This window comes from Sciurus carolinensis, chromosome 1, assembly GCF_902686445.1.
Source record: "Sciurus carolinensis chromosome 1, mSciCar1.2, whole genome shotgun sequence".
Lineage (NCBI taxonomy): Eukaryota > Metazoa > Chordata > Mammalia > Rodentia > Sciuridae > Sciurus > Sciurus carolinensis.
This window is the reverse complement of record NC_062213.1, coordinates 74,770,192-74,796,874: the sequence shown is the minus strand read 5'-3', so window position 1 is coordinate 74,796,874 and position 26,683 is coordinate 74,770,192.

The following is a 26,683-nucleotide window of genomic DNA, read 5'->3' as shown; positions in this document are numbered from 1 at the left end:
ATCATGACTAAGATGGTTTTATGACAGCATTACAAGGATATTTTAATATATGCAAATCAATAAGCGTAATTCCCCACATAAATAGAATTAAAGACAAAAATCACATAATTATCTTGATAGATGCAAGGAAATCCTTTGACAAAGTTCAGCACACATTCATTATAAAAACATTAAAGGAATGAAGGATAGAAGGAAACTGCTCCAACCATCACAAAATTTATATATGACAAACCCAAAGTCAACATTATAGTGAATAGGAAAAAACTGGAAGCATTTATTTTAAAATCCAGAACAAGACAAAGATATCCACTCTCAACACAATATAGCACTAGAAATTCTAGCTAATGCAATCAGGAAAGAGAAGGAAATAATGGGGCTAAAAATAGGAAAGGGAGAAGTCTAATTATCACTGTTTGCAGATTATTTTCTCCTATACTTAGAAGATCCAAAAATCTCCAACAGAAGACTACTAGAACTAATAAATTCAACATATAGAAATCAGGACCTTTCCTATACATCACTAATGATCAATAACAAATCTGCTGAGAAAGAAATCAGGAAAATAATCCCCTTTATAATAACCTCAAAAGATACATAGAAATAAATCTAACCAAGGAGATGAAAGATTTCTACAATGAAGAAAGAAATTAAAGAAGACACAGAAGATAAAAGACCCTCCCATGTTCATGGAGAGGCAGACTTAATATTGTTAAAATGGCCATACTACCAAATGCAATATATAGGTTCAATGCAATACCCATCAAAATGCCAAAGGCATTCTTCACAGATAAAGAAAAAAAAGTACTAAAGCTTAAAAGGAATAAAAGACACAGAATAACAAAAGCAATTCTAAGTCTAAAAAGCAATGCTGGAGGCATCGCAATACCTGACTTTAAATTATACTGCAGAACTATAGTAACAAAAACTGCATGGTACTGGTATAAAAACAGAAACATAGACCAATGGTACAGAATAGAAGATATAGAGACAAACCCACACATCTTCAGTCATCTGATCCTTGACAAAGTTATCAAAAGTATACATTGGAGAAAATACAACATTTTTAACAAAAGATGCAGGTAAAACTGGTTTTCCATATATAGAAGAATGAAACTAGATCCTTATCTTTCATCCTTCACAAAAGTCAATTCAAAAATGGCTCAAAGATCTAGGAATTAGATCAGAAACTATGTAACTCCTGGAAGAAAATATAGGGTCAGCACTCCAACATATAGGTGCAGCAGCAACTGCTCAATAGGACCCTGAAAGCTCAGGAAACGATGCCAAGAATTAATAAATGGGATGACATCAAATTAAAAAGCTTTTGTAGAGCAAAGGAAACAATTTAAAATGTGAAGAGAGTACCTATAGAATGGGAGAAAATCTTTACTAGCAACTCTTCTGACAGAGGATTAATATACAGAGTATATGAAGACCTCAAAAATTCACCACCAAAAAAAAAAAAATGAACAAAAACCCCACCAAAACCATTTAATAAACACACTTAATAAATGGGCAAAAGAACTAAACAGACACTTCCCAAAAGAAGAAATGCTAATTGCCAACAAATATACAAAAAAATGTTCAAAATCTTTAGCAATTAGAAAAAAGCAAATCAAAACTACATTGAGATGTCATTTCACTCCTGTTAGAATGGCAGACATCAAGAATACAAACAATGATAAATGCTGGAGAGGACATGGAGGAAAAAAAAACATTTTTATACTGTTGGTGGGATCCAAATTAGCGCAACCACCATGGAAATCAGTAAGGAGGTTCCTCAAAAGACCAGGAATGAAACTAACATATGACCCAGCTACACCAGTCCTCAGTGTTTATAGTAAAGAATTAAAGTCATCTCATTGTAGTGACACATGCATACCCATGTTTATAGCAGCACAACTCACAATAGCCCAACTATGGCACCGGCCTAGGTATCTGTCAATGAACAGATGGATAAGAAAATGTGGTTTATATACACAATGGAGTTCTCTTCAGGCATAAAAAAATGGAATTATGCCTTTTGCAGGAAAATGGATAGAATTGAAAACACTATGCTAAGCAAAATAAGTCATACTCAGAAAGGCAATGGTCATAAATTTTCTCTCACATGTGGAAGCTAGAAAGAGGGAAAGAAAAATATATGTGTAGGGGGAAGTCACATGAAAATTGAAGGGAGATCAGCAGAGTATAGGAAAGGGACCAGAGGTATGGGGGAGGGGAGGAAAACAGAAAATAACTGGGGAATGACATCATCCAAATTGTACTGTTATATTGTGTGCATTATCTGATATGTAGCAATGAATCCCCACATTATATATAATGCTCTTATAAAATATGCAAAGAATAAAACAAAGTATCCATTGCATACCTATTAGGATAGCCAAAATCCAAAACATCTACATTGCCAAATTTTGGCAAGAACATGGAACAACAGGAAAACTTATTCATTCCTTGTGGGAATACAAATGGTACAGCCACTTTGGAAGGCAATTTGGCAGTCTCTTGAAAAGTTAAACATAGTCTTAGCATATGATTCAGCAATTGCATTCCTAGGTATTTACCCAAATGTGTTGAAAATTTATGTCCACACAAAGACCTACACATGAATATTTATAGAAGTTTGATTCATAGTTGCCAGAATGTGGAAGCAATCAAGATGTCCTTCAATAGGTGATCAGATAAACAAACTATGGTACATCCATAAAAGGCATATTATTCAGTGCTAAAAGAAACAAGCTATCAAACCACAAAAGACATGGAAGAACCTTAAATACACATTACTAAGTGCAAGGAGCTAATCTTCAAAGGCGATATGCCATATGATTTTAACAAAATAATATTTTGGAAAAGGCAGAACTCCAGAGACAGTGAAAGCTTCAGTGGTTGCCAGGGTTTTTAGGGGAGGAAGAGAGGAATGAAAAGGTGGCACTCAGGGAATGTTTTAAAGGGCATTTAAATTGTTTTATATAATACTGTGAATATAATTACATGATATTATCCATTTGTTAAAACCCATAGAAATGTACAAAACAAAAAATAAGTCCTCATGTAATCCATAGACTTTATTTAATGATAATATGCAATATCTGTCCATCAATTGTAACAAAAATGCTAATGAAAAATGTTGATATTTGTGGAAATTGTGTGTAGGTAGGTGGAGACAGGTGCTATATGGGAAGACTACTTTTTGCTCATTTTATCCGTAAACCTTAAATTTCTCTGAAAATAAATTTAATAAAAATAACAACAAAATTGAAATAATTTTAAGTTCTCTTGATGCTAGAATTATTACTTCTTTATTTCTCCAAGGTAGTACCTTTTATTTTCATTTACATAGTGCATTTTGACTTATTTTTAAACCATAAAATTTTGTGCAATGAAACATATATTTTTAGTGCAGATAAATACTTTTTATGGATCATGTACTCTAGGCTCTAACAACTTTAAATTTTAATCTCTTGTAGTTTCACATATGCAGTATACAACTATGAAAATATGGTTTCAATAGTTAAAATATTTATAAAGAATATGCAATCAGAAAATATGAAGCAACAGCAGTTGACTTCACCTTCTAACTTATTATCAGATTAAGAATTGTCCTAACATTAATGCAAAGTGATATGTGATCATAAGTGATATACTGGCAATCATTAGTGTGGAATGGTGTGTTAGGTAACTACCATCCCAACAAAAGTGGAGTGTGGAGAGGAAAGTAATGGTTTGCTCTGTTTTTGGTATACAATGTTTGACCCTCAAGGTACTCATAAAAATCATGATTCCACATGCCATAAATGAGTGGTAGAATCATTACTCACTGAATAACAATAGCTAATATGTAAGTACTTGTTACACATCAGGCCCTGACAGAGGGTTTGGCTCGTACAAACCATTTAATCTCCACAACAACTGTATGTGGTAGGTGTTTTTATATTTCCATTTCACAGAAGACAAAACTGAGTTATAGGAGTTAAATAAACTTGCCTAAACTTTCAGAGTTAAATGAAGGGCTGAAAACAGATTTGAACTTGGTCAGATGGACTCTAGCATACATGTTCTTTAAAACGATAGAAAGTAGAAACCAGATAGTAACATTGATTTAAAACATGCCCAGTACAGTTTGCCTTTTAGCTTTGGACATTTAATGTTCAAAGCACTTGGTTGTGTGTCTCTGTGTACCTCTGTGCTGCACAGTCCCATGTGAGAAGAGCTACTTATTTTACTGTGTTTCTGGAAAGAAAAATGGTATCACAAGATTTCTGAGAAAAGTCAGCAAGATTGCCAGGTAACTAGACAAACATGAGGAATCCATCATTATTAAAAAAGGGGGGGGGGCAAAACAATCGATTTAATCATTGCTCAAAGTTACCAGTTTTGGTTAATACTTTTTAAAACAATGCATGGTGAATTTTAGTTTTTCAAATTCATTCTTTGCAAACTGCTATATATTCTGAAGTTTTTCCAGATTGCTAGTTATATATCAAACAAACATATCTGGCAGAGACCTTTTCATAAGACTGAAGAGATTGAAATTCTTTTTCATGATAAATTGAAAGAAACTGAAAAACAACTGGGAACAAATACCACAACTTTTTTATTGTTTAAAGTTCGCAGAATTCTAAATGTAATCTTCTCACCACTCTTGCAGCATACAAAATATGCACTGAAACGTGATGGAGGTGGCCGTTTTGAAAAAGGATTAAAGAGCCTGTGCAATGAAGGAACAGCACAGTCTTTGTGCAATTATTTTCATCTTTCTTATCTTACAATTGTAATGAGGTAAAGTTATATATATCAACTCCCTGCAATTTACTTGAATTGAGTTACAAAAACTTTAAATGGCAAAAGAAATACAGAGTAGCAAAGATATCAAGCTATTTTACAGAAGTTGACCATTACCATAAATTTGAAAACTTATGATAACACACTATTAAGAATAAATTCAGAACTAAAGACCACAGGAATGTCTCTCCTCTTGTGAGGGTGAAGGGGTAACAACACTTTGAGTATTAAAGAAATGTTTAGAATGTTAAGTGAGGAAAATGAGATTAAAGCAAGTTAGTGGGTGAAGAATAGACAACCTAGTCTAAAACTGCTTCTTCACCTACCATACCAGATCCATTCCAGAATTGTCTTGACTGTAATTTGTTTTTTAAATTAATTATTCTTGAAGTTCCTAGTATAAGACACTATCTTAATGCTCCTAATATAATGGGAGCATTTATGATTTAGATATTAGCTGTCCCCTAAAAGCTCAGGTGTAAGACAGTGCAAGAAAGTTTAGAGGTGAAATGATTGGGTTATGAGACCATTAACTTAATCAATGCATTAATCCAATTATAGGGATTCACTGGGTAGCAACTGCAGGCAGGTAGGTGTGGCTACCCATATGGGTATGTTTTTTGTCCATGGTGAGGGGAGTCTCTCACTTTCTGCTTCCTGGTGTCATGTCCTGAGTTACTTTACTCCACCACACTCTTCTGTGATGTTCTGCCACATCTTGGACCCAGAGCAATGCAACCAGTTGTCTGTGAATTGAGATCTCTGGAGCTGGGAGTCCCAAAATAAACTTTTCCGCCTCCAAAATTGTTCTTATTAGGTCTTCTGGTCACAGTAGTGAAAAAGTTGACTAAAACAGACTCTCATAATTAATGTTATATAAAATTAGGGAGAAAGAAAAGTTGATTTGAGCATGATAACATATAGAAAGGAGAAGTCTTATTATTCAGTTCCTAAATTGATGTTGAGAACAGAGAGAATATTTATTTTATGCTCTACACAGGAACAGACTAGTATTCTAAAAGCATAAGGATGCTACTGTGAATGGGGTAGTTTTCCTAATTTCTCTTTCTGAAGATTCATCACTTATGTATAAAAATGCCTTAGATTTATGTGCATTGATCTTATATCCCGCTACTTTACTGAATTCACTTATGAGATCTAAAAGTTTTCTGGTGGAATTTCCTGGTTCCTCTAAGTATATAATCATATCATCAGCAAATAGGGATAGTTTGAGTTCTTCTTTTCCTATTGGTATCCCTTTAATTTCTTTGGTCTGTCTAATTGCTCTGGCTAGAGTTTCAAGGACGATATTGAAAAGAAGTGGTGAAAGAGGGCATCCCTGCCTTGTTCCAGTTTTAAGGGGGAATGCTTTCAGTTTTTCACCATTTAGAATGATATTAGCCATGGGCTTAGCATAGATGGCCTTTACAATGTTAATGAATGTTCCCACTATCCCTATTTTTTCTAGTGTTTTGAGCATGAAGGGCTGCTGTATTTTATCAAATGCTTTTTCTGCATCTATCGAAATAATCATGTGATTCTTGACTTTAAGTCTATTGATATGGTGAATTACATTTATTGATTTCCTGATGTTGAACCAACCTTGCATCCCTGGGATGAAACCCACTTGATCATGGTGCACTATCTTTTTAATATGTTTTTGTATGCGATTTGCTAAAATTTTGTTGAGAATTTTTGCGTCGATGTTCATTAAGGATATTGGTCTGAAATTTTCTTTCCTCGATGTGTCTCTGTCTGGTTTAGGTATCAGGGTGATGTTGGCTTCATAGAATGAGTTTGGGAGGGTTCCCTCCTCTTCTATTTTATGGAATACTTTGAGAAGTATTGGAATGAGCTCTTTAAAAGTTTTGTAGAACTCAGCTGAGAACCCATCTGGTCCTGGACTTTTCTTTGCTGGTAGGCTTTTGATGCAAATGGATGAAATTGGAGAATATCATGCTAAGTGAGATAAGCCAATCTCAAAAAACCAAAGGACGAATGATATCGCTAATAAGTGGATGATGACACATAATGGGGGGTGGGAGGGGTTAGTGTTAGGGTTAGAGTTAGGGTTAGGGAGGGGGGCAAGAATGGAGGAAGGAAGGACTGTATAGAGGGAAAAGAGGGGTGGGAGGGGTGGGGGGGAAGGGGAAAAATAACAGAATGAATCAAACAACATCACCCTATGTAAATTTATGATTACACAAATGGTATGCCTTTACTCCATGTACAAACAGAGAAACAACATGTATCCCATTTGTTTATAATAAAAAAAAAAGCATAAGGAATTTGACTCACATGAGTCATTAGGATTGAACTGAGTCTACTATGGGTAGTAAATTTAGGCAGATTTCAAGTGGTATAATCCTAAGAACAAATTGGAAGAGAAAAACAAGCAGATTAATACCTGCATAAAATAAGTAAAATGATTCCAAAAGTATACATTGATAGAATTACACAAATACACTGAACAATTACATTCCCTAGAAGTTTTCCACTGCTTATAAAATTATATGAAATTAGATATAATATACATTTGTTTAAACACACACATATATATTCTCAGTGGACTCACAAATGAAATTGAAGAAATAGATGCAAATATGTAGAAGTCTGGACCATAATTGGAAGAAGGTTAAACACAATTAGCAGTTTACACATGCAAAGTTTATACTATATTTGTTCAATATTGACATTCTGAGGCTTCAAAATGCTTTTCCATTTTTTTTTGTCTGCAAAACTAGAAATGAGAACCTGTGACTTGACCTGATATTTTCCTATCAACTGACTTATAGCTAAAACAATTTTTTAAATGTTTTCATTAGTGCATTACAATTATATATAGCATTGAGGTTCATTGTACATAGGAACATATGCACATAACTTAATTTCCTCTAATGTAGTTCCCAGTACTTCCATTCATTTTCTCTCCCCTCCTTTCCTCCCAGTGTTCCCTTTCTCTACTCTTCTGGTCTTCCTTCTATTTATTTACAAATATATTTTTCCCACTAGTGCATTATAACAAATTGTGCTATATGCATGTATGAATATACTGCAGTGAATTCCATTTTGATGTTGTCAAGATTTAGTGCTGGCAACTGCCCCTGTTATCGCTCCCTGGGGGTACAGGTGTTGCATGAAAAATTTCTGAGTAGACACTGAGCCTACCCTAACTTACTACCTACAGGTCTAAGTTTTCCTTAATAGCCATTGGTTTAGTTCAAGAGATTCTAGTACTTCCACCTTCACCACCTGAAGTTTTTGAAGTTTCACGTGCCATACTAAAATATCAGAGTTTGTGGTCGGTTGTTGACATTTAAATGCTGACAGTCCCTCTGTGCAAAGCACTTGAGCATCACAGGTTCTGCTGGTGGAATGATTGTTCATGTGAAAGATATCAGGAGAAAGCAGAGCTCACCCTGGTGGAGATAGCTCACATCTGGTTTCATTACTTTTTACTTCCAGCTTTAAGCTACTTTACAAATCTTTCTTCAGGGAGAACTAAATAGAGTCAAGTTTGTGCTCCACCAAGCAACCATGTTCATTATACTCTGAAAAGAACTAAAAAACACTAATTCAGATACTGGGCAATGCAAATATCATCTGAATGAGTCGAAGTGGTACAAGAATGCAAGTTGTCTTATGAGATGAGCACTGATAAATAAAACACCCTTCTTGTTTATTTTGTTTTAGTTAGCAAAATTATTAAATCATATATATGCCCTAGACTTGTAATATCCCTTTTACCTACTTAAAACACTGGAGGAATTGACTATACATTTTTACCTGTTCTGACCTGAGTGTAAGGTTTTCTGCACAGCTTTCATGGAGACACTGGAGTATGAAAATCCATCCTGTACGACAAGGTGTACTATGAAATGATTATTGAAACAACTCTCTGATTGCTGTTAATGTTCACATTCTAACTCATGTTTAAAAAAAAAAAAAAGGAAGGAAAGTACTAGATATTTTTGCTATGGTTTTGGAGTCCCTGACAATTTGGAATACCTATGTTGACTGTCACCTTTACTTTTTTTTTCTCTTCCAAAATGTATTCTCACTGGGTTCTGTTGTGACATGTGCAATATCACCTTAATCTCTACATCACCACTTCTAGCATGAAAACTTTGCTCCTCAAAGAGAAATAACTACATTGTTATTGGAAACAAAATTACATTAGCTCAGAAAACTGAGCCTCATGAGCCTGCCCTGGTTTATCAACTTTAAAGAAAAATCAGATATTGGTCATTCTGATTTGGAATAAGATTGTTTTGGTGGAGAAAGAAGATTTCAAGACAGGCCAGGGGAAAACGTGCTTCTTCTTAATAATTCTGTTGTTTGTAGAACAACTTCTACTAAGAAAAATATAAAACATTAAAGTTTCATGTATTTTAATGAAATATTGTAAATATTGTGATGAGTTGAAATGCAGCTATCATTACATCATAAAGATCAGAAAGTACATATTAAGTGAGCAGGCATCAAAATATGATGATAGGGTGGAGTCATATCTCTCTTTGTTCTCTAATGCCTCCATACAATGTATGATGTGTAATAGATTTTTTTTTTTTTTTTTTTGTTACTGGGGATTGAACTCAGGGGCACTCGACCATTAAACCACATCCCCAGTCCTATTTTTTTGTACTTTATTTAGAGACAGGGTCTCGCTGAGTTGGTTAGCATCTCACCATTGCTGAGGCTAGTTTTGAACTTGCAATCCTCCCATCTCAGCCTCCTGAGCCCCTGGGGTTACAGGCATGCACCCCCGTGTCCAGCTATAATAGATTTTTATTAAATCTTTCTCTCCTTTGCAGTATTGGTTATCAAACCCAGGGCCTCGTGGATGCTGAGCCATACCTTCCACACCCCTGTTAAATCTTTACTCAATGATTGAGAATATTTCCCTTCTCACTACCACATCTTTTTACGTGCCGATTCATCTCCTCGGTGATCTCTTTCCTGAATTCCAGAATTTACATGTAGCAAGTTCCTATTCAACAGCTCATCCACAGATTCTCACCTAAATCCCGTCCCTACTGTTATTCTCTCCATATTGCCTCTATCATGTACAAGTTTCTATTCCTGTACTCGTTTTTATCTGGGTGTTCCTGAACATATGTGAGGTTCTACAGTATGCAGGGCATCACATTGTTTTTTGAGTGCCTGATGCTGTGCATACTATGCAAGGAGGTATTTTAGCATCTCTCAATTAGTTCTAGGGTTCAATGAAGGTTCCATATTTGGCCAGTAACTACAGAATATGTTGGGAAGTCATTTAAGGTTGTAGCTATTTGTGATGATATATAACATGGTAAGAAATGGAAAATTTTTTTCTGAAGTTGAAGATCAGGAACTTTCTATCTCCTATGTTCTGCTGCCCTCAGTAGAAAGAGAAAATTGTTCATGGCTTCATATGTGGCAATTAACAAAAATCACCAGGGATTTCTGAGTAAGTGGCTTCTGCAAATAGACTAAATACCACAGTTAATAGTCCATGAAGGCAGGTGTGTCTGCAGAAATCTGGAATAGTTTTCTCTCATCTTGGATTTTCTGTAGTATGAAGCAATATTCTCTGAAAACCGTCAATTCCCCCAAATTTGTCAAAATAGTTTCTAAGTTTAAAAATAAGCTGACAAAAAAAAAAAGCTGACAATGTTCTCCATATTTCAATAGCAAATCTATGCCACATGAAATAACTTATTAATGTATCACATTAACACTTCATAATATATTCATACTTGCAAGTGGAATGTTCAATCGTATCAATGACTGTGCAACCTCAGTTTATAGTGCATCTAAAATGAGAACTGTGATCACAAACAATGAGCTCATGCAGTACTATTAATATGGTCATTTTGATTATTATATTATTAATTATTTATTGACCTCTGGATATTGAGAAAGGTTAAATTGTGATGTTATGGAGAAACAGAAAAAGTTGGCTAATTTTCTAATCTCTTCCTTCTGCAGAATTAAAATCTATTTTGGTAACATATTGAGGGAAAATAGTAACTCTGCAACAAACTCAGTGGTGACAAAAGGGGAAGAAATGGCAATTATCTTCCTCAATGCTCCTCTCCTCACTCTATCTATTCTCTATTTTTAATTTAGCTCTCAAGGTCAGATGTAAGTTTTGAGTTTTGTAGGAGATATATATCTATATCTATATCTACATCTATCTATCTATCTATCTATCTATCTATCTATCTATCTAATCCCAATGCTAAAGAATAATCCTACCATTAAACTGTATCGCCAGTCCAGGTATCATCTTAAATATTGCAGTTTGGAGTTTGGGGATCTATTATTGTCTGGATTTGCTGAAGGCTTGTCCCTAGAAAAGTGCTACTGGGAGGCGGTGGAACTTTTAGGAGGTGGGGCCAATGGAAGGAAGTTAAGGAGGAAGTCATCAGGGGCATGCCTTTGAAGGGGAGAGACATCCCAGCCTCTTCTGATCTCTCTTTGCTTCCTGGTTGCCATGAGGAGAGTAGGTTCTTTCTCCATACATTTCTGCCATGATGTGCTGCCTCACCAAAGACCAAAAGCAATGAACCACTAACTATGGCAAAGATATTAAGATAACAGTAAAATGTAATGTAACTTCATCAAAGTTAATTTATAGGTTAAATCCTTATAAGTCTCTAAAACTGTGAGTCAAATCAATGTTTCCACTTATTAAGTTGATTACCTCAGGTATTTTCTCATCATAATAAAACACTTTCTTAAAGGATCCTTCTTTAAGAAAGTAAAGATGATATTAATCTGCAAGGGTTTCCATGGCAAAGTACCCTAGTCTCAATGGTTTACATATCAGAAATTGATTTCTTCACTATTCTGAAGGCTAGAAGTCTAAGACTAAAGTGTCTACAGACTTCTGGATTTTACACATCATCTTCTCTCTGGCATTTTCTATGTGCACAGGCAGACAAAAAGATCAATGTGATCTCTATTCTGTCTATTTCTCTTCTAATATGGACATCAGTCCTAGTGGATCAGGATACTACCCTTATGACCTCAATTCCTCTTAATTACCTCCCTAAAAGTTCTCTCTCCAAATGCCAAATTGGAAGGAAGGATTTGAACATATGAATGTTTTGGGGTCTTGGACACAATTCAGTCCATTATAAATACAAATTCTTGAACACAAGAGTAAGTACAAAAACAGATATTTATTTTAAATGAGAAAATAAATCACAGTGGGTTGCTGGAAATTTGGATATTCAATACCTTTCTTCCAAAATCTTCTTAGTCAATTTACCAGAAGCACTTATTTAGAAATCCTATCTTCTTCTCACCTCAAAACTCTGAACAAGCAGCCAGAGGGACTGGTGCAAATGGGAGCCCCAAAACTCAAATTTCAAACTGTGAAGCTTCTGGGTCCTGCTAAAGATGGACTAGCCTCTAATTTCAGTTTGGAGGCAAAGAGTGGAAGGAAAAAAAAAAAACTTCATGGAAAAGACTCAGAAAAAGTGGGATTGGAGGTTTTTAATCTGTTCTTTAGTAGGGCAGTCAGGCATTGGATACAGTTTGGGCCATAGCGATCACATATTCAACAGCATGGCCATAGATTATAACAGAACTAAAACATTACTATCATATCTAGTGATGTTCTAGTTATCAATGTTGTAGCACAGCACAATGGTGATTCTGTTGTTAAACCTACTGTGCTGTCAGTTATTTAAAAGTGTAGCACAATTTTGTATAGTACATGATATTGATAGTGATGACCAACCACTATGCTACTCATCTATGTATGTTTGCTATTCATTTTATAATTATTCCATAGTGTCCTCGTCTACGGATAAAAAGTTCATTGGTGCTGTGTTATGCTGGCAGCAGCCTCATACAGCTCATGTTTATTGCATCTCTGGATTACATCGTTTCTCTTGTGCTTGATTTCATCTCATGTTTCTTTGTTCATTATGATCCGAGGTGCAATAGGCTTGAATCTCATGTGTTGAAAACATGGTCCCCAAAGCAGCAAGGACATGGGTAGGACTTTTGGGCAATGATTACATCACAAGGACTTTGGCCTTATCAGTGGAAAAATCCAGTTGATAGCTAAATGGACTACTGGGAGGTGGAACCTAGTTGGGGTATATCCTGGGCAGGGTTTATCTTCTCCCTGGTCTCTCTCTCTCTCTCTCTCTCTCTCTCTCTCATTCACTGCTACCATGAACTGAGCAGCTTTCCTCTGCCATGCCTTCCTACCATGATGTAGTACCTCACCTCAGATTCAGAGCAATGGAGTCCGCTGACCATGGACTGAGAACTCCAAAATCTTGGACCAAATTAATCTTTCCCCCCACTCTAAGTTGTTCTTGTGAGGTGTTTTGGAAAGAATGATTTTTAAAAAGTTTAATATAATCTAGGTGTGTGCTAGGCTAAGTCATTTAGATCTGTGGAAGTGCACTCTTCTATTTGCCCAATGATGCAGTCATCTAACGACCCACTTCTCAGAATGTGTCCCTGTTGTTAGTTGGCTCAAAACTGGACTATTTTCTCTAGCTCCTTCTACCTCATTGCATGTTCTGACTCTGACCCTCCGGAGAGTCTAAAAAGGGTCAACAACTGCTATTTTCATTTCTTACTAATAAAGAGATTTGGGCTTAGTTTAGTTGGTACAGGATTAGAGTTTTATTTTTATTCAGTTTTATGTGTGACCAAAGATTCGTATTTAGTGCCAGAATTCTTCAAAGCAGCTAGAATTTTCTCCATAATGCCAGACACTTCTCATTAGAAACATGTAAAACTGGGACACCACTGAAAAAGTTGGCCTCGAGGCAGATTTTTATTAGAGTCACAGTAATGAATGACTCTACCATGCTGGATAATTCACATACTTCTACTTTGTCCTACAATTATTTTATGTCCTTTTTGTATCTCTCATCAAATTATGTATAAGGTAACTAGTAAAATATTTCACATAAAATATTTTTTAAAAGTATTTTATTCACTAAATTTATGAGATGACTCAAATTATCAAACTGTTAAGTAATTTTACAGTCCAACTTTAATATTTGTTTTAATTCAATATGAATTATTTTTGGTGTTATTAGAGACCCAATTCCACCTGAGTTTAGGGGAAATGAAGGTACACTGGTTTTTGTAATCTGAGTCAGGATTGGGGGATGGTCTGGCAATTCTTCTACCCTTCAGAAAAAGATAGAGCTAAACACGGGGGCACAAACTTTGCCAAAACTCAAGAGACTCTCCATGCCTCTTCTTTTTGATGGTTTCTGAACATATCCTAAAGAAAAAAAAAAAAATAATCATTGAAATATAAAGCCTTATGACTTCAGGAGATGGGGGCACTGAATAATTGCATATTTCAAAAAGCAACACCACTAGTAAAAAAAATGTAGCCTAATATAAGTCTTGTGTTTGCTTGTGGATCACTTGATTATGACACTAATGGCTAGAATACTAAGACTGTCTTGTCCTTTATGAGGTGCCAACTCCTGATGAAACAACTTGCTTAGGATGGTATATATGGAGATATAACATAAAAATAGCCAGAATGTGCATGGCAGTATTATGGAGAGAGGAAGATAAGCCATGGAATTTATAGTGAGGATGCTGGAAAGGTAATCATGGTGTGTGTGTGTGTGTGTGTGTGTGTGTGTGTGTGTGTGTTGCATTTTTGTCTTCCTCAATTTCTTCAATGTTTTGTAGTTTTCATTGTAGACACTTCACAGAAGAAGATGTACAAGTGATCAACAAATATATGAAAAAGTGCTCATTATCCCTAGTAATTAGAGAAATGCAAATTAAAACCACCCTAAGATTTTATCTAACTCCAATTAGAATGGCTATTATCGAGAACACAAGCAATAATAAGTGTTGGCATGGATGTGGGGAAAGAGGCACACTGGTACATTGCTGATGGAGTTGCAAATTGGTGCAGCCACTCTGGAAAGCAGTATGGAGACACCTCAGAAAACTTGGAATGGACCCACCACTTGACCCAGCTATCCCACTCCTTGGTTTATACCCAAAGGACTTAAAATCAGCATACTACAGTGATGCAACCACATCAATGTTCATAGCCGCTCAATTCACAATAGCTAGATTGTGGAACCAACCTAGATGCCCTTCAATTGATGAATGGATAAACAAATTGTGGTATGTATACACAGTGGAATATTACTCAGCCATAAAGAAGAATAAAATTATGGCATTTGCTGGTAAATGGAAGAAGTTGGAAATTATCATGCTAAGTGAAAGAGGCCAATCCCAAAAAACCAAAGGCCAAATGTTTTCTCTGATAAGTGCATGACAATATATAACGAGGTGGGATGATGGGGGAAAGAGAAGAATGAAGGAACTTAGGATGGTGTAGAGGAAAAGGGGTGGGAGGGGTGGTGATGGAAATACAGTAGAATGAAACAGACAGTATTACCCTATATATATGTATGATTACATAAATGGTGTGAATCTACATTGTGTAAAACCATAAAAATGAAAAGTTGTACCCCATGTGTGTACAATGAACCAAAATGTGTCTGTAAAAATAAAAATACTTTAATAAAAAATAATAAAATAAAATGATGATGATACAGCTTTCAAGTTATCCTATCTCATTCCAACAAGTAAGTTACTTTTCTGTACTGTTTCAGATTATGTATTTCAATTTTCTAACTCACTAGATGAATAAAATTAATCTAGGAATAAGATTGCTATAGTTTGGATAGTGAATGACCCCCAAAGGCCTATGTGTTAAAGGACTGGTTCCATCTTGCTACTCTTGGGAGGTGGTAAAATCTTTATGAGGTGGTGCCTAGTGCAGGGTCTGGATGTCACTGGATGCATGCCCTTGAAGAGGATCCAGAACTCTGGATCATTCCTCTTTCTCTCTTTTGCTTCTTGGTTATGAGGTAAGCAGTTTGATTTCGCCACACTGTTTCTCCATGATGCACTGCCTCACCACAGTCCTAAAGCAATGGGACCAATTGATCATGGACTAATCTCTGATCCAAAATAACCCTTTCCTCTTCATGAGTTAAGTATCTCAGGTTTTTTGTTACAGTGATGGAAATTTAATAACATAATTACATAAACACCTTATTTTCTATTATTAAAAAGAAAATTTTCCGTATGATTTTCTTATTATTACATATTTTGAGTCTTAGAGGAAAAGAATGATGATTTACTATGGGATCTTACGGAATTTGAAATTAACTTAATTCTTGTGCAGAATACAATATGTGCAAAGCATATGGATAATATCCAGGTAAATTAAGACAGATCTGCAATGATTTTATCTGGTAAAATGTGTATGTTTCCCCTGAACTTATGTCTAATAACATATATTAAGTTTAAACATGCATAACCAATTATGCCAATTTGGAAATTACTTTGGCCAATGTATCCCAGAACCTCATCAAAAGAAACTGTAGGTAATTGAGGACTAGAATAGCCCAGTTTCCCAAAAAAAAAAAAAAAAAAAAAAAAAGTATATCATCCTCTGATGGATGAAACTTCATTAAAAATTGGCCTGCTTATCCCTTTATTTTTCTCTCTACTTCCTTCTCTCCTGCCCCTCCTTTCTCTCCTTCCTTCCTTTCTTGAATGTTCATAAAAATACTGTAGCACACACAGATTTTGAGAAAATGACCTTTAACATTATTTATGCCAAAAAATTGAAGTTTTAGACAAGAACATTTTTAATCTTAATGTAAAGCCTAAGGGTTTTCCCTGACATATAACAAAGTAAAACATTCCCTTGTCTAGCACTTTAGAGAGCATGAGATATCTAGTTTTGAAGGACATAATTACTTGAAAGATAAGGAAAATACTGTTGAAACCTATTCTTGATCAAATGCATCCTGAAGATATTAGCAGATGTTTGATTGGTGAAAAGAAATTATTTTGGCCACAAAGTGTGATTCCATCAACAGGTGAAAGTTTGTAGAGTTTTAGGAAAGTTCATGCCTGTAAAATATAGATTAGGGACTCTGATATGACAAATGGTAAAAGTAATGATAGATATATGCCTTGCAAGAGACAGACTAGAACCTCAATAGACCATAGAATGTTAGTTAATTCTCACCTGGAAGGTAAGAAACATTTTGACAATTCCAAGTCTAGTTCCTGGGAAATTGCAATTTCTGAATTGACAATGTTGCCAGGTATACCTTTTAGAAACTTTTATACAGATGTTAGAATAAATAAAATGGAATTTCCAATAGAATGTGGTTCCCTGATTTATTTTCTCTAATTTATCTCATGTTAATTTAATTGTTTTCATTATAATAGTTTCTAAAAACTCAGAGATTACACCTTGGGGTTTTTACTCGAAATTTAAGGCTCTTTTCTTTTTCAAAATTTAAGGCTCTTATATAGTCATATTTTGTTTTCTCCATGGGTGATTGGATTTATTTTCCATATGGTTAAATTTGTTTTATGCTTACACTTTGATATTAATTATTAATTTTTAGTTTTAGAATATTTTTCTCAAAAATTTCTATCACAAATTTTGCTTTTGTGTATTTATCAAGAGGAAGCATACTGCCATGGTTTTCAAATATGGTTTCATTTTTTTTAAAATCCATGAGAACTGAATGTTACCCTTTGGAGTACAGATTCAGTTTTCTGTTGTGTCAATTATGTTGCTTTTATCTTCCAGATGAATATCAATGTTGCTAGTTCACGTATTCTTTTTCTTTATGTCTTCCATCTCCCTTTTCAATCTTTCCTGTGCTCTTTCTATGGCCATGTAATAATATTTCAAAATTATATATTTTTGCATTTATGAAGGATCAAAAATTTATTTCCATATTTCTTTCTAGATTGTGTAATCAATTATTCAAAGGTATGCCTTTTTAATTCTTATAGATACAGTTTCTTGTCCCTTTTGTTTTTACCAGAATTATTTGTAGATATCAAACCATCTTTTCTTCTCTGATATCAAACCATTTTTTCTTCTCATCCTCAAACAAGGTAAAATTAGGAAAGCATTAAGATTGTAATTGGCTTGATCCACCCACTGTTGCCTTCTTTGAAGGCACATCTATATAGCTAGATGCCAAATTGATGTGTACAGTTGGTAACTTAATTCCCATTTTGGGGTAAGAGCTACTTAGTACGCCTAGTGGGTCAACATTTCTTCTAGTCCCGGTTCATTTGGAACATGAAGAACTTTACTCACCAAGTACTAACCCCAAGTCTCTTATATTCACCAATGATTATTTCTCATAGAACATGCTAATCATAATCTGGTCTTCATATTTTCTGTTCAGTTGTTTCATGCAATTGGTAGTCTCTTCATAGATACAGGAAAAAGGCAGGTGGGGGTGAAGATGTTGAAATGGCAAGAAAGTACTTGTTTTCCATTCTATGCTTGAGAACAAAAGGGCTTCCTACTCAATTTTCTAACAGATGGAAGGATACGATACATAATTAGGGAAAGAAAAGTAGAAATGTCTGAAAGATTACTTGCTTTGTTTTCCAGTATCTGAGATGTAATATGACAATCAACAGTTTTCTTTTCTCAATCTACTTTCATATACATATATATGAAATATATATACTTATAGTAATTAACAGCATCTCTAGATTCTAGAATTATGCCCTGTGAAAATCTAATTTTCCAGAAGTTCGGAACTTCTATTGCTTGGAAATTTTAGGGAGTAATTGTGAGAAATTTTAATAGGACTGGGGTAAGGAAACGCTACTCATGAGATGTTATTCTGAGCTACAAATTCTTACTACTGAGGAAACAAAAATGTGTGTGTGTGTGGTAGGGGAAGGACATCAAATTAAATGCTTGAGTTCTGAAGTCTTCTACTAATTAATGCCACAATTATGGCAGCCACCAGCCATGGCATCTTAGTTTACTCATCTGAAAAATAAGAAAGCTATAGTTCCTAAATTATACTTAATCTATGTATGTATAATATGTCAAAATATACTCTACTGTCATGTATGTCTAGAAAGAACAAAATAAATAAATAAATAATAAATAGAGTTTATGATCTCCAAATTGCACTATGGTCTAGAATAAATTATTTTTAAGTTTTTTAAAATAGATCATGTATTGTTGAATCACATTTTCCAGATATAGACAACACTGAAAACAACAGAAGATATGGAAGTTATGGAACTTACATATTCCCATTCATCTTTAGTGAGACCACCTCAAGCAGCCAGCTTACTCGGCAGAGTTTGCCATTTCTTACTCCATTCAGACAGAGGAGGAATGGACCTAGGGTAAACCATTTAAACCAGTTTTTAGGTCTCTAGTGTACCTTGTATATATCAGAATATATATAGAATATTATTTAATATATTAGAATACATATACATAGTCTGTTCTTCTAAAAGAACATATTTTTAATTTACTTACATATTCTGTTCCTCTAAAAGAACATTTTTAACTTGCTTACTCTTCTGTTTTTGAGACAGACACTGTGTAGACCATAGTTCTCTCAAGATCCTCACATCCTTTTATGGAATTTGCCATCCATCATGGTAATCTCCAGTATATAACAGTACATATGATGTCTTATTCTGTCTTGGGGATGGAAAAAAAATCCAAATATCAATGTAATGCTGTAGATAGAATATTTTCTTGTCATTTTCAATGGAAAATATTAGCAATGTGTCTTTTAGAAAATACTACATATTTGAAGTTTTGTACAATTCATATTTATAATAGGCTATGTTAATGGTAGAAATAATTTTTTTGCAAATAAATCTCTATGAATCAGAAATAATATGAACATTTAAACATATTCAGTTTTGTGTTATTTTCCATCTCACATACAATTACAGTATTTTCCTTTGGCTTGGATCAAGTCTTTGAGCAAGCTTTCATCAAAAGTGTTTGAAGTCTTCGTGAAAGTTGATACCACTAGCTTGTTCTGTTATGATTTTTAGAGAGCAATTATCACTTCAAATTTGAAGTGTTTTTATTATAAATAATAATCTTCTAACAACTTCAGGTTTTTTATTTTAAGTGGTTTTTTTCTTCAGGTGAGTTAATATTTTTCTATATTCTTCAGATTTCAACCAAGTACAAACGTTCTATTTACCTAAAAACGATAGAATATATTAATTTTAAGTCAAAGAAATTCATGGAAATGAACACATTTTCTGTATTTTTTTGGTAATAATTAGGCAAACTTTGAAACCAAAGAGATGCAAGCCATTAATAGTGCACATCAAGCTTGGGTTTAGTTAGCAAAGTCAGACAAAACGTATAAACTAAAATGTCTAATATCAGCCTGGATTAGGAGGTCTTAGGCCAAAAATAAAAATTTTTAAAAAAACATACCTATTTGCTCCAGACAGCATTCTCAAAATTTTCTTGGTAAGAAGGCATCACCCAGACATGTATGCACAGTTAAGCACAAAGTTCTTTTATTCTAAATGGAGTCTCAGTTACAGTAGCCTGTATCTGAATAGGACCTAAGGAGAAGAAAAAAGGTCACTGGGTGTCTTTGGAAATGAGACTGATACACAATTATGTACCATATTATATTCAAGATGTATGCATCTCCCAATCCATACCCAAAAGTCATTAGCAGTCAGGTCAATAGAACATTGACAAAACAAACAAGTGGCATGTTTTAGAATTATCTTGCAAAGTCAATCCAAGTTTTCTGAACTGTGTAATTCACAAAGTTGGAAATACTCTTTCACATATTTAAACTGATTTTTCTTTAAAGTTTAAAGTCCTTGTGTTTGAACACTGGAGGAGGGCACAATGTTCACTGGAATTATAAGTGGCAGGAAGATCACCTAAAGACCATATTTTCATTAGGTTCTCTTTCTGACTTCACTATCTAACTCTCATACCTGATAGTACTTTGGATTATAGTTTGCTTCATTATTGTGGGTAGGCTGTAATAACAGGGAGCTTTTCAAAAAGGCTAATTACTGAACATTGACTATACACTAAATAGTGACTACTTTTTATAGCAGAAATAATCTTCATGGTGTCGAAGCAAGGGAAATATTTCTTCATTGTCAGGTGGGAGAACAGAGAATCTGAGCAGTGGTCTGCCCAGGATCACAAGGCTACCTCATGTCACACATTTTACATGTTAATCAAAAAATCCAGTTAGTTAATAACATAAAAATATAAAGGACTATCATCCTGAAAACATGAAGTAAAATTTTCTTTCTAAGAAGTTAGCTATTCTGAGTCAGGCACAGTGATACACACCTCTAATCCCATCAATTTAGGAGGCTGAGACAGGAGGATTACAAGTTCAAGGCCAGTCTTGGCAACTTGGCAAGACTCTGTCTTGAAATAAAACATAAAAAGGATAGGGGTGTAGATCAGTGGTGAAGTGTGACCTCTGTTCAATCCTCAGTACCAAAAAAAAAAAAGAAAGAAAGAAAGAAAGAAAGAAGGAAAGAAAGAAGGAAAGAAAGAAAGAAAGAAAGAAAGAAAGAAAGAAAGAAAAGAAAAGAAAAGAAAAGAAAGAACACTCTTACAACTACAGAATTTTATATCTAAAGTCAAAATAGGGAAAAAATACAAGTCATGTTTCTAAAGCACTGGAAAACAAACCCCATCATATAACCAAATTCTATCTAGTTTCTACTTTCTTTCCTTTTATTGCATTTTGTAATTCCAGTGAAAGTGCTTTGCAAATTATTTTTTTTTTTACCTAAGTGTGGTCCCTTGCTTGTATAATTTGAGGTGAACCTTGGATAAATCAGGTCCCTAAAGCTCTGGCCTTGTTGACTAAGTTGTTTAATTGATATAAGTGTTACAATTGGAGGTGTTACAGTTCAGATGTGTGGTGTCCCCCCAAAAAGCTCATGTGTGAGAACATGCAAGAAAGTTTAGAGGTGAAATGATTAGCTTACTGGAGCTTTAACCTCATCAGTGCTTTAATCCTCTTGAATGGATTACTTGGGTTGTAACGGTATGCAGGTAGAGTGTAGCTGGAGAAGTGGGTCACTTGGGTGTGCCTTTGGAATATACATTTTGTCCCTGGTGAGCAGAGCTATCTCTCTGCTTCCTGGTGCAGAGTTCTGAGTTGCTTTCCTCCACCACACCCTTCTACTAATGATGTTATGCCTTACTTCAAGCCCAGAGCAATGGGTTCAGACCATCTATGGACTGAGAATCTTTTGAAGACATAAGCTCCAAATGAACTTTTCCTCTTCTACATTGTTCTTGCCAGGTCTTTTGGTCATAGTGGCAAAAAAGCTGATTAAAACACGAGGGCTCTCTTTGAATTCCAAATGAGTTTACAGTTTTGATGACAGTCAAAACCAAATGCACAAACAAAGCACATACAGAGTGGGCTGATTTCTCATAAATTTTCAGCATTTTCATCAACACTGGAACAGAGCCAAAAATTGAAATTAATGAAAAATGACATAGGGCAGTTGTACTACTATTGTGAATCTACTGATATTTTAAAAAATATACTATTTTGGATCCAAATTTTGTTTATCCTTTTAGGTAATAAGTAATCAAGATTACTAATACATTGCAAATGATAAATTTAACATCTGCCTCTTTAAAGTTTATTAGTAGGATTTTATTAATGTAAAATATATTAGATTGAAAAAGCATTTGAGGTATAATTGAACACTGGAATGGAGATCAAAGTTTAATATAAGTCAGGTGGAATAAAAATTTCATGTAACCTTTTGGTGACTGAGTAATTTGAGTATGAGGGATTTGAAAATATTCTTCTGCATTTTCATCCATTTATCCACGAATAGTTACTGAAATCTGACAATGGGCCAAGAACCATCTAGAGACACAAACTATTATCTTTCAAAGAAAAATCCTTTTATATGGATCATTCATCCATCTTTGCTTCAGCTCTTCTTCCTCCCAATTTTGGAGGAATTGATAGTCCAGTATGGGTTTCCGCTTTTTTTCCTTCTCTATGTCTCTCTAATAGAATATTTATTCACCCTTTTAACATGCTCAAAGTACTTCCATCTTACACATGTACACACACACACACACACACACACACACACACACACACACACAGAGTCTCCACTTTGACTCCCATATCCTCCCCCAGCTCCTCTTTTGGCTCTCTCAACTATCTTCCTGAAAAACTTATTTCAGCATCACCAGTTCCTCACCTCCCACCCATTCCCCATTCTGACTTCCACCCACATGATTGCAACAAAATGGATCTTATTAAAGCCTCTGAAAATCTCCATTAATACAAATTCAATGTACATAGCGAGTTCCCATTGCACCTGAATTCTCAGAAAAATTTTAAGTTAAATGTCAGATGTCTTACGGTTTAGTCTTCCATCTTCTCTGTTATCACAGTATTTCCTTTCTTGACAATCTTAAGCCACTCAAAATTACTGTATATGTGTCATTATTTTTTGATCTACATTAGTCCAAATTCAATGACATAGTTATATTTTAACTTTTCATTCCAAGTTTTAATATATTCACACTCTTGTGAAACCATTAATGAATCGAGATAGTAAATACACTCAACCCCAACAGAATTTTTTCATGCCACATTTTAATCTCTTCCCATTACACCTCTCTCAGGCATCCACTGATCTACGCTATCACTGTAGATTAGTTTGCAGTTTAAGACTTCTATATAAATAGAGGTATATAAAGCAAGTAAGATTCTTTTTGTTCAGCTTACTTATTGTGAGAATATGTGACATTCTTTTTATTGCTAAGTAGTATTCTATTGTATGGATGTCCTTGAATTGGTTTATACATTGTCTAATGATAAACCTTTGGATCATTTTTAGTTTTTTGATGATTGTTACTGAATTTTTCATGAGCATTCATATTAGTTTTGTATGAACACTAGCTTTTGTTTCTTTTGTATAAATATTTAAGGTTGGAATAGCTGGATCACATGGTAGATACTTATTTAATACTTTACTTATTTAACTACATACACAACAAACTTTTTCTAAGTAGTTGTCCATTTTACACTACCACCATAATTATGTGAGAATTCTATTCATCTGTATCCCCACTAACATGTGGTATGGTCTGTCTTTTCATTTAGTACTATAATCAGTATTATGTCTCAGATAAGCATTACTTTTTAGTGCTTATTTGCTAACCATAACTCTTTCTTGGTGAAATTTCAGTTCAAATTTTTAGAGTGTTTGTAAAATTTAGACTTTGCTTTTTTATTCTCAAATTTTGATAGCTCCTCTCTCCCTGCCTCTATCAATATCCTGGGTATAAGTCAGTCATCAAAAAAGTTATTTGAAAATATTTTCTCCAACTCTGTGGCTTGTACTTTGAATTTCCTAACATTATCTTTTGAAGAACATATGTTCTTAATTTTGAAAAAATCCATTATCACTGATTTTCTTTTGAGAACTGAGGTTTTGGTATTATATGTAGTCACTCAGGGCTGATATGGGACTTAGTGGTAGAACATTTGCCTAGCATGCTCAAGACACTGGGTTTGATATTCAGCACTTCAAATAAACAAACTAAAACACCTCTAGTATGTATACTAACCCTTCACCTAGCTCAAGGTTTTAAAGATTTTTTTTTTCCTAGTGTTTCCTTACAGAAATTTTATAGCTGACTTTTAGGTCTATGATTCATTTTGAATTAATTATTGATTATTATGTTGGGTAAAATTTGAAGTTCTTTTTACTTCCATATAGATGGATAAGTGTTCCTGTACATTTATTGAAAAGACACTGATTTGCTTTTGCAAAGTCATAAAAATCAGTTGACCATGTATGTATGAATCTAATATTGCTGGATATTCTATTTGGTTTTCTTGGTACATTTGTGTGTCTTCATACTAATATATTGTGTGATTATGGTTTTCTTTATAACAAGTCTCAAAGTGAGGTAGCATAAACTTTCCTATGTTCTTGTCATTTTCATATCATTTCTTTCTTAAATGGTTGGAAGACTTCACTAGTGAAGCCATCAGAACCTCGAATTAACTTCAGGGGCAGTTTTAAACTACAACTTCAATGTATTTTAAGGATACAGGGCTACTCATTTTATGTCTTCCTGAGGTGTCTTGGAAGTATGCATCTTCCAAGGAATTTGTCCATTTCATTAAAGCCAGACAATTGTTCATAATATCCCTCTTATTACCCTTTTACTGCCTAGAGATTCTGTAGCAATGTCTGATGTCTCCCAGTTTTTCCTGATATTGTTAATTTCTGTCTTTACTCTTTTCTAAGATCAGTCTGGTTAGAAATGCGGCAATCTTATTGATCTGAAAGAAACAGGTTTTGCTTTCATTTATTTTCTCTGTTGCTTTTTTGTTTTATATTTTGTTAAAGATTAGATGTCTCTTTGCCCATTTGTTGATTGGATTATTTATTCTTTTGGTGTTAAGTTTTTGGAGTTCCTTGTATTCCTGGAGATTAATGCTTTATCTGAAGTGCAGGTGGTAAAGATTTTCTCCCATTCTGTAGGCTCTCTCTTCACATTCTAGATTGTTTCCTTTGCTGTGAAGAAACTTTGCAGTTTGATACTATCCCATTTATTGATTTTTGATTTTACTTCCTTGGATTTAGGAGTCTTATTGAGGAAGTCGGTTTCTAAGATAACATGATGGAGAGTTGGGCCTACATTTTCTTCCATTTGGTGTAGAGTCTCTGGTCTAATGCCTAGGTCCTTGAGTTCGAGTTGAGTTTTGTGCAGGGTGAGAGATAGGTATTAAATTTCATTCTGCTACATGTGGATTTCCAGTTTTCCCAGCGCCATTTGTTGAAGAAGTTATCTCTTCTCCAATGTATGTTTATTGTGCCTTTGTCTAATATGAGGTAATTGTATATATGTGGGTTTGTCTCTGTGTCTTATGTTCTATTCTGTTTCTCTTCGTGTTATTTTTGTGCCAATATCATATTGTTTTTGTTGCTATAAATCTGTAGTATAATTAAGGTCTGGTATTGTGATGCCTCCTGCTTCCCTTTTCTCACTAAGGATTGCTTTGGCTATTCTGGGCCTCTTATTTTTACAAATTAATTTCATGATTGCTTTTTCTCTTTCTATGAAGAACATCATTGGGATTTTAAAATGTGAATGATCAAAAAGTATATGAAAAAATGTTTAAAATTTCTAGAAATTACAGAAATGAAAATTAAAATTACACTGAGATTCCATATTACTCCAATCAAAGTGGCAATTATAAAGAATACAAGTAACAATAAATGTTGGTGCAGATGTGAGGAGAAAGGTACTCTCATACATTGTTGGTGGGACTGAAAAATGGTGCAACCACTATGAAAAGCAGTATTGAGATTCCTTAGAAAACTTGGAATGGAACCACCATTTGAATCAGTTATCCTACTCCTCAGTTTATACCCAAAGGACGTAAAATCAGTATACTGATTGATGCAGACACATCAATCTTTATAGAAGCTAAACTCACAATAGCCAAGCTATGGAAACCTAGGTGTCTTTCAATGGATGAATAAACAAAATGTGGTATATATACATAATAGAATATTACTTAGCCATAAAGAAGAATAAAATTATGGCATTTCCTGGTAAATGGATGAAACAGGAAAATATCATGCTAAGTGAAATAAAACAATCCCCCCAAAATCAAAGACTGAATGTTCTCTCTGATATGTGGATTCTAACCCCCAAAAAAGGTAGGGTGGAGAGGGGAAGAATAGAAATCCATTGAATTAGACAAAGGGGGAGGGAAGAGAGGGGAGAAGGGAATAGGAACAACAGTAGAATTAATCAGACATAGCTTTCCAAGTCTTGAATTTGAACACATGACCAGGGCAACACCACATCATGTACAACCACTAAAATAGAGTCCTAAAATTAGAATAAGTTATATTCTATATAGATATAATTTGCCAAAATACATTCTACTGTCATGCATAACTGAAAATAACAAATTATATATATATATATACACATATATATGAAGTTTAGATATATCTATATATATTAAGTTTAGATATTTCAGATTTTTGTTTA